General features: G+C 56.2%; 1 protein-coding gene across 1 annotated transcript in view; it reads left to right on the top strand.

The window, feature by feature from the left end:
• Nucleotides 1-1,295: 1,295 nt before the first annotated feature.
• LOC138252828 (uncharacterized) overlaps nt 1,296-9,773 on the top strand; it is a 138,700-nt gene continuing 130,222 nt past the window's right edge. Inside the window, exon 1 of the mRNA XM_069205770.1 lies at nt 1,296-1,406. The gene's annotated coding sequence lies outside the window, so the exon portion shown is untranslated. The remainder of the gene's footprint in view (nt 1,407-9,773) is intronic.

Below are 9,773 nucleotides of genomic sequence, written 5' to 3'. Positions count from 1 at the left end.
AGGGATGACTAGAGAGGGGAGAGTGGAGGGGTTTGGGAGAAGAGGTCAGGGAGGGATCCTGTGAGGAAGAGAGTTGAATGGGGAGGGGAGGGTGGAGGGGATAAGAGGTCAGGGAGGGATCCTGTGAGGAAGAGGGATGAATGGTGAGTGGAGGGTGGAGGGGTGGGGAGAAGAGGTCAGGGAAGGATCCTGTGAGGAAGAGGGATGAATGGTGAGTGGAGGGTTGACGGGTGGGCAGAAGAGGTCAGGGAGGGATCCTGTGAGGAAGAGAGGTGAATGGAGAGTGGAGGGTGGAGAGGATAAGAGGTCAGGGAGGGATCCTGTGAGGAAGAGGGATGAATAGAGAGGGGAGAGTGCAGGGGCAGGTTGGAGATACAATGGAGGATGTAGACATATGGGTCCAAGGGGAGGTGAAGAGATAGGGGTCGGGGAGGAGCATGAAAGGGAGAAGAGAAGGAGGGAGAAGGCAGAGCCACTGGGGGGATGGAAACATCGGTGGAGAGGGACGGGGACGGAAGGGGAGAGACAGAAGGTGGCGGCGAGGAGAGAAAACTAAAGGAGTGAGCTAGGGAGTGAAATGAGAGGCCGCGGTTGAAGATGTTCAGGGGCGCCGGGGCGGAGAGGTACCTGAAGGCAGGGCCATAGCTCTCAAGAGTGCAGCAGGTGCAGTGGCACCGGGGCACCGGCCAATCAGTTACCGCTGTTTTACTGCCTATTCATGTTTTCTATGCTTTGATTGGGGCCCGTGGTGCCCTGGCTGCGCCACTGAAAGCCCGTGTGGCACTGGGGCCCCATCACTCCCTGGCACCATCACTTCCTGGCACTGGGGCCCAATCACTCCCTGGCACCGGGGCCCCATCACTCCCTGGCACCATCACTCCCTGGTACTGGGGCCCAATCACTCCCTGGCACTGGGGCCCCATCACTCCGAGGCTCCGTGACACTGGGGCCCCATCACTCCCTGGTACTGGGGCCCAATCACTCCCTAGCACTGGGGCCCCATCACTCCCTGGTACCATCACTCCCTGGACCCTGCCCCTGTTTGGAACCACAGACGGGCTGGCTCGGCCTTTCCTCCTCCAGGTGATGAGATGAGGAGTCGGGGGTGTTAATGGCGGTCAGTGCTCAGGCTCCCCGCGGTAGCTCAGTGGGTCGGAGGTGAGTGCACATGGTCAGTCAGGTCTGACAGGTTTTCCTTCTTCCTGCCCTCTCAGTGCCCCTCCCCCCTCCTCGGGGCCCTGCCTCCCTCCCACCCCTCCAGAAGTGGTGGGACCGGTCTGGGGGGGCAGGGGGGATGCATGTGGGGGGCCGCCCTTACAGCTCTCCGGGGGTATAAAGGGCACTTGGAGTCGGGGCAGCTCCCTCTGACCCTCCGCAGGAGCAGCCGACATCGTCCATCAGCTGAGGTAAGGACAAGAGCACCCCCTTCACTCCTGCCCAAGAGCCCCTGCTGCCCAGGAGCCTCCTCTCCTGCCCAGGATCCCTCCTGCCCAGGAGCCCCCTCTCCTGTCCAAGAGCCCCCTCTCCTGCCCAGGATCCCTCCTGCCCAGGAGCCCCCTCTCCTGTCCAAGAGCCCCCTCTCCTGCCCAGGAGCCCCCTCTCCTGTCCAAGAGCCCCCTCTCCTGCCCAGGAGCCCCATCCTGCCCCAAGAGCCCCCTCTCCTGCCCAGGATCCCCTCCTGCCCAAGAGCCCCCTCTCCTGCCCTAAGAGCCCCCTCTCCTGCCCAAGAGCCCCCTCTCCTGCCCAGGATCCCCTCCTGCCCAAGAGCCCCCTGTCCTGCCCTAAGAGCCCCCTCTCCTGCCCAAGAGCCCCCTCTCCTGCCCTAAGAGCCCCCTCTCCTGCCCAAGAGCCCCCTCTCCTGCCCTAAGAGCCCCCTCCTGCCCTAGAGCCCCCTCTCATGCCACAGGAGCCCCCTCTCCTGCCCAGGAGCCCCCCTCCTACTCGAAGGCCCTCTCGTCTACCCACAGAATAATGTTTCGCTGTGCCCCCACCACCACCCTCCTCTCCCCCTTATTTGATATAATTTGGCTCTATAGGGGTGTGGGTTTGATTTCTTTCATGGGTTTATCATGCTGTATTGTTACTCTGTGTTTTCAGGACATGTGTCCCAACAAACATACTGCCTATTGTTACTTTAGTTACTGTGGAGCCAGTCCTGGGTTTTTGTTGAGAAGCAGTGCATTCTGGGAGTTGTAGTCTTGCTGCAGTTGATGGGAGTAGCACACCTGAGACCACATGTTCTGTGACAAGTGCGTGTCCTGGTGAGATGGTGATACCCCCCCCCCCCCCCCCCACCCCCAGTGAGACGGAGATAATGAATTGCTGTGAAGTCTGGAGGGGTTGAGGAGGGGTTACCTGCTCGGGGGGGGGTTGTTGTTAGGTATGTACACTCCTTGTCCGTGGGTTGAGCGATGGGCGGAGCAGCCACAATGTAAACAAGGATGGCCAGCGTCCCGTCTGGCCCCGCTTCAATTACAAGCTGGCCCCAGGGGTCGTAGCTTTCATGGGCGCAGCAGGTGCAGTGGCACCAGGGCCGGCGGGAGGCCTGCGGGGCCCATTGAACCCCGGTTATCGCTGTATTGTATCATTCAAACAGCAGCACCTTTCCTTCTATGCGCTAGGGCCCAGGACACACTGCTGCCCCCTCCTCCCCATCACAGCCTGGGCTTTGAATCCCGTTGGAACTGGATCACGGACGCTCTATAACACTCTTCATTATATAGTCCAGTGACATCATTTAAATACTGATATTAAATAGGCACCGACTTGGAGCTTCCACGTCCACACTCTGATGCAGCAGAGCAGTAATGCATGAACCCCCCGAGCTACCTTACTGGCTCTGCAGCCTGGGATACCCAGAGCAGTAATGCATGAACCTTCCCTGCTACCTTACTGGCACTGCAGCCAGTGATACCCAGAGCAGTAATGCATGAACCCCCCGAGCTACCTTACTGGCTCTGCAGCCTGGGATACCCAGAGCAGTAATGCATGAACCTCCCAAGCTACCTTACTGGCTCTGCAGCCTGGGATACCCAGAGCAGTAATGCATGAACCCCCCGAGCTACCTTACTGGCTCTGCAGCCTGGGATACCCAGAGCAGTAATGCATGAACCTCCCGAGCTACCTTACTGGCACTGCAGCCTGTGATACCCAGAGCAGTAATGCATGAACCTCCCAAGCTACCTTACTGGCTCTGCAGCCTGGGATACCCAGAGCAGTAATGCATGAACCCCCGAGCTACCTTACTGCCACTGCAGCCGGCGATACCCAGAGCAGTAATGCATGAACCTCCCAAGCTACCTTACTGGCACTGCAGCCTGGGATACCCAGAGCAGTAATGCATGAACCTCCCAAGCTACCTTACCAACACTGCAGCCTGCGGTTCCCAGAGCAGTAATGCATGAACCTTCCCTGCTACTGTTCTGACACTGCAGCCTTCGATACCCAGAGCAGTAATGCATGAACCTTCCAAGCTACCTTACTGGCACTGCAGCCTGCGATACCCAGAGCAGTAATGCACGAACCTCCCAAGCTACCTTACTGGCTCTGCAGCCTGGGATACCCAGAGCAGTAATGCATGAACCTCCCAAGCTACCTTACCAACACTGCAGCCTTCGATACCCAGAGCAGTAATGCATGAACCTTCCCTGCTACTGTTCTGACACTGCAGCCTTCGATACCCAGAGCAGTAATGCATGAACCTTCCACACTACCTTACTGACACTGCAGCCTGTGATACCCAGAGCAGTAATGCACACACCTTCTAAGCTACCTTACTGGCACTGCAGCCTGTGATACCCAGAGCAGTAATGAATGAACCCCCCGAGCTACCTTACTGGCACTGCAGCCTGCGATACCCAGAGCAGTAAAGCATGAACCTCCCAAGCTACCTTACTGGCTCTGCAGCCTGGGATACCCAGAGCAGTAATGCATGAACCCCCCGAGCTACCTTACTGGCACTGCAGCCTGTGATACCCAGAGCAGTAATGCACGAACCCCCCAAGCTACCTTACTGGCACTGCAGCCTGCGATACCCAGAGCAGTAATGCACGAACCTCCCAAGCTACCTTACTGACACTGCAGCCTGTGATACCCAGAGCAGTAATGCATGAAACCCCCGAGCTACCTTACTGGCTCTGCAGCCTGCGATACCCAGAGCAGTAATGCATGAACCCCCGAGCTACCTTACTGGCACTGCAGCCTGCGATACCCAGAGCAGTAATGCATGAACCCCCCGAGCTACCTTACTGTCTCTGCAGCCTGGGATACCCAGAGCAGTAATGCATGAACCCCCCCGAGCTACCTTACTGGCACTGCAGCCTGGGATACCCAGAGCAGTAATGCATGAACCTCCCAAGCTACCTTACTGGCACTGCAGCCTGCGATACCCAGAGCAGTAATGCAGGAACCTCCCGAGCTACCTTACTGGCACTGCAGCCTGCGATACCCAGAGCAGTAATGCATGAACCCCCGAGCTACCTTACTGGCACTGCAGCCTGCGATACCCAGAGCAGTAATGCATGATCCCCCCGAGCTACCTTACTGGCTCTGCAGCCTGGGATACCCAGAGCAGTAATGCATGAACCCCCCGAGCTACCTTACTGGCACTGCAGCCTGGGATACCCAGAGCAGTAATGCATGAACCTCCCAAGCTACCTTACTGGCACTGCAGCCTGTGATACCCAGAGCAGTAATGCATGAACCTCCCAAGCTACCTTACTGGCTCTGTAGCCTGTGATATCAGTGGGTGTCTCAGTCCTGGCACAGCGGTGTGGGTTGCTGGCAGGGATAGAGGTGCAGCGTGGGAGCTCTGTGGGTCTGTCCTGGCACAGTGGTGTGTTTTGCTGGTTGGGATAGAGGTGCTTCATGAGAGATCAGTGGGTGTCTCAGTCCTGGCACAGTGGTGCGTGGTGCTGGCAGGGATAGAGGTGCTCCGTGGGAGCTCTGTGGGTGTCTGTCCTGGCACAGCGGTGCGTGGTGCTGGCAGGGATAGAGGTGCACCGTGAGATCCCTGTGGGTGTCTGTCCTGGCACAGTGGTGTGTGGTGCTGGCAGGGACAGAGGTGCTCCGTGGGAGCTCTGTGGGTGTCTGTCCTGGGACAGCGGTGAGTGGTGCTGGCAGGGATAGAGGTGCACCGTGAGATCCCTGTAGGTGTCTGTCCTGGCACAGTGGTGTGTGGTGCTGGCAGGGACAGAGGTGCTCCGTGGGAGCTCTGTGGGTGTCTGTCCTGGCACAGCGGTGCGTGGTGCTGGCAGGGACAGAGGTGCACCGTGGGAGCTCTGTGGGTGTCTGTCCTGGCACAGCGGTGCGTGGTGCTGGCAGGGATAGAGGTGCAGCGTGGGAGCTCTGTGGGTGCCTCAGTACCTCTATAGCGGTGTGTGGTGCTGGCAGGGATAGAGGTGCTCCGTGAGAGCTCTGTGGGTGTCTGTCCTGGCACAGTGGTGTGTGGTGCTGGCAGGGACAGAGGTGCACCGTGGGAGCTCTGTGGGTGGCTGTCCTGGCACAGCGGTGCGTGGTGCTGGCAGGGATAGAGGTGCAGCGTGGGAGCTCTGTGGGTGCCTCAGTACCTCTACAGCGGTGTGTGGTGCTGGCAGGGACAGAGGTGCTCCGTGGGAGCTCTGTGGGTGTCTGTCCTGGCACAGTGGTGTGTGGTGCTGGCAGGGACAGAGGTGCACCGTGGGAGCTCTGTGGGTGGCTGTCCTGGCACAGCGGTGCGTGGTGCTGGCAGGGATAGAGGTGCAGCGTGGGAGCTCTGTGGGTGCCTCAGTACCTCTACAGCGGTGTGTGGTGCTGGCAGGGATAGAGGTGCTCCGTGAGAGCTCTGTGGGTGTCTGTCCTGGCACAGTGGTGTGTGGTGCTGGCAGGGACAGAGGTGCACCGTGGGAGCTCTGTGGGTGGCTCAGTACCTCTACAGCGGTGTGTGGTGCTGGCAGGGATAGAGGTGCTCCGTGAGAGCTCTGTGGGTGTCTGTCCTGGCACAGTGGTGTGTGGTGCTGGCAGGGACAGAGGTGCACCGTGGGAGCTCTGTGGGTGGCTGTCCTGGCACAGCGGTGCGTGGTGCTGGCAGGGATAGAGGTGCAGCGTGGGAGCTCTGTGGGTGCCTCAGTACCTCTACAGCGGTGTGTGGTGCTGGCAGGGATAGAGGTGCTCCGTGAGAGCTCTGTGGGTGTCTGTCCTGGCACAGTGGTGTGTGGTGCTGGCAGGGACAGAGGTGCACCGTGGGAGCTCTGTGGGTGGCTCAGTACCTCTACAGCGGTGTGTGGTGCTGGCAGGGATAGAGGTGCTCCGTGAGAGCTCTGTGGGTGTCTGTCCTGGCACAGTGGTGTGTGGTGCTGGCAGGGACAGAGGTGCACCGTGGGAGCTCTGTGGGTGGCTCAGTACCTCTACAGCGGTGTGTGGTGCTGGCAGGGACAGAGGTGCACCGTGGGAGCTCTGTGGGTGTCTGTCCTGGCACAGCGGTGCGTGGTGCTGGCAGGGATAGAGGTGCTCCGTGAGAGCTCTGTGGGTGTCTGTCCTGGCACAGTGGTGTGTGGTGCTGGCAGGGACAGAGGTGCACCGTGGGAGCTCTGTGGGTGCCTCAGTACCTCTACAGCGGTGCGTGGTGCTGGCAGGGACAGAGGTGCAGCGTGGGAGCTCTGTGGGTGTCTGTCCTGGCACAGCGGTGTGTGGTGCTGGCAGGTATAGAGGTGCTCCGTGAGAGCTCTGTGGGTGTCTCAAATATTAAGGAGTGTTGGGGCAGGTGTACCCCATAGAACCTGCAGTGCTGAGAAGCGCCCCGCTTTCTACTTGGGGACCTTGGGGTCCTTGGAATAGAAACCCTGTCTGCACATCACTGCTGCACCCAGGATCTTGCGAGGAACACAAGCCCAGTGGTGGTGGAGATATTTGGGGGTTGCGACGGCTTCTGAGCCAGCACATTCATGAAGAGAAGGTGAGTGATCTGTGTGGGGCCATGGGTGTCATCTTTAAGGAGGTTGGCGTTTTGGGCTACTGGAGTTAGTACAGGCAGGGCAGCCCACAAAGTGCACATGTGGCCCGGACGAGAGGCGGGCAGGAGCCGCAGGGAGCCTGTTAGAGGGATCCCCTGGCATCGGTGCCCCAACACCCCTGGTGGGTTGGCACAAGTCCCCTAACATGTCGCATACAGGAGCCATCTGGGCAGGGTAGGGTGAGCGCCCTCGCCCAGCCATCCGTTGTCCCTGGTGAAAGGCTCAAGGACAGCATTTGTCCCTAATTTTAGCCTTTCACAAAACTAATCAGGACAGATGAGTTCCCCAGCTGGAGTCCAAGGGAGGGAGTCTCCTGTGCTTGGAGGGAGGGAAGGGCAGACAGATAAGAAACAGACCTTCTTGCCAGGGGGTCTCCTTCCCTAAAGAAATGCAAATGTGTGCAACTGGTAAATCTGCAAATACAAAGGGGCTTGGAAACCTGCACTGACTTCCACCAAAGGAGTCACTTGAAGCTTTCTGATGGCAAAGATATTCTCTTTTAGAGAGGTACTTTAAGGGTGCTCCAAGGTGAGCTGTGGAGTGTGTGGCTTTTATGGAGTGTTATAAAAAGTGTTAGCATTAGGTATAAACTATACATTATTCAATCTGTATTTTAGAAGGACTTTGTTTTACTTAACCGAAATGTATTTGCTTTTGTAGCAGCCTATATTATGATGTGTGTAATGCATGTTTAAAATAAGGACTTACACATTCACAGTTCTTTCAGGGACCTCGGTACCTCATAGTACTATCAAACCTTGGCAAAGCCAATAGGTCTCATCTACGCAAGAGTTATTGGCTTTGCCAATGCGTTTTAGCCATGTTATACACCAGAGTGGCTGCTGTTCAGCATGGCTAAAAGTTAGTGGAATAGTAGTGTAAAGTGAAGTAAAGTGGCTTGCAAGCAGTGGCGTAGAGCACAGTGGTGCAGAACAAAGTGGAGTACAGTGCAGTTGGCATAGAGTGCAGTGGTTTACAGTGCAGTGGCATGGCGTGGTGTGGTGTGGGGCAGAGTAGAGTGGCATAGAGTGCAGTGAAGTAGAGTGGTGCAGAGTGGAGTAGTGTAGAGTGGTGCAGAGTAGAGTATAGTGCTGTAGAGTGCAGTGGCATAGACTGGAGTGATGCAGAGTAAAGTGGTGTACAGTACAGTGACGGAGAGTGCAATGCTGCAGAGTAGAGTGTCAGTGCAGTGGTGTGGAGTATAGTGGTGCAGAGTAGAGGGCAGTGGTGAACAGTGCAGTTTAGAGTGCATTGGCATAGAGTGCAGTCGCACAGAGTGGCATGGGGCAGACTAGAGTGGCATAAAGTGCAGTGGAGTAGAGTGGCATACAACAGAGTGTCAGAGTGCAGTAGGTTAGAGTGGTGAAGTGGCATAGAGTGAGAGGTGCAGGGTAGAGTGGAGTGGCATAGAGTGTGATGGCATAGAGTAAACTGGTGTAGAGTGCTGTGGCATACAGTAGTTTAGAGTGACGTACAATGAACTGATGTAGAGTGCAGGGGCATAGAGTTGAGTGTTATAGAGTAAAGTGCACTAGCATAGAGTGTACTAGCTTAGAGTGCTGTGGCGTACAGTGCAGTGTTGCAGAGCGGCATAGAGTAGATCTGTGCAGACTAGATTGGTGTTGCCTAGACCGGAGTGGTATAGCGTGCAGAGGTGCAGAGCGCAGTGGTGTAGAGAGGCGTAAAGTGCATTGGCATAGAGTAGAGTGGTACAGAGCAGAGTAGAGAGGCATAATGTGAAGTAGCATATAGTGCAGTGCCATACAGTGGAGTGGAGAAGAGTGCAGTGAGTCCCACAGTGCAGTGGCATGGAGTGATGCAGAGTGGGGTGCAGTGGTGTGGAGTGGTGCAGAGCAGAGTGGAGTATGCATGGTGTGGTAACGCACTGCCATTACAAACAACACGTTTTTGATCGAAATGTCCATTACATTGCACAGACATAGTTTTTCAAATAAAATTATGTAGTGGACAGACGATGATGTGCGGAAATTGCATCACCTAATGCAATTTTTTTAATCATATAAAGGTATTGTTCCCAGCACAGTTCAGAATTAACAAAAATTTGCTTTATTTGTACTCCTAATTCTGATATATTCTGAAGTTTACTTAAATGTTGTAAAGTGATCTTGTAAAGTAAAGTGTAAAACTTTCCTAACACCAGTATCCAGCAAGATTGTTGCATAAATCCTCTCACTTTGAAGTAAGAGAAAGAAAAGTAAACACTAAGGTCCTCACTATGACTTCGGCGGTCTTTTTAGTAGACTGCCGAAGTCATGCCCGCTATATAACAACCAGTGTTGGCGGTCTTCATACCGCCATATTATGGCTGCTGGCTGCTATCTGCCACTATTTGGCGGGGAAGCCGCCAGCAGCCATACTGGAGGACGGCGGCCTAGTGGAGCTTGCTCCGTCGCCACCACCACATTACCACAACACTGCCCGGCATATTACAACACTGTAAACGGCGTGGCAGTGTTGTGTTGGCGGGGCGTTGGTGGTGGAGCAAGCTCCATGGACCCTGGTCCCTCCCGGATGACCACCACCACCACCAGTTAAGGTGATCGTCTGACAGGGGAGGGGAGATGTTGAGTGTTTTGTGCATGAATAGGGGTGTGTGAATGGAGGGGCGTGTTTTGTGTATTTGTGTGCGTGTGTGTGCAAGTCTCTGTGTGCTTGTGTGAATGAATGTGTGTATGCGGGGGTGGGGGGAGTATGTGTGCGTGTATGCGGGAGGTGGGGAGAGTATTGTGGCCATGTGTGCATGTGTGTGTGAATGAGTGAGCG

The sequence above is a fragment of the Pleurodeles waltl genome, chromosome 1_2, assembly GCF_031143425.1.
Source record: "Pleurodeles waltl isolate 20211129_DDA chromosome 1_2, aPleWal1.hap1.20221129, whole genome shotgun sequence".
In the NCBI taxonomy this organism is placed as follows: domain Eukaryota; kingdom Metazoa; phylum Chordata; class Amphibia; order Caudata; family Salamandridae; genus Pleurodeles; species Pleurodeles waltl.
The sequence above is the reverse complement of the archived record's forward strand: the minus strand, read 5'-3'. Positions and strand labels throughout refer to the sequence as shown.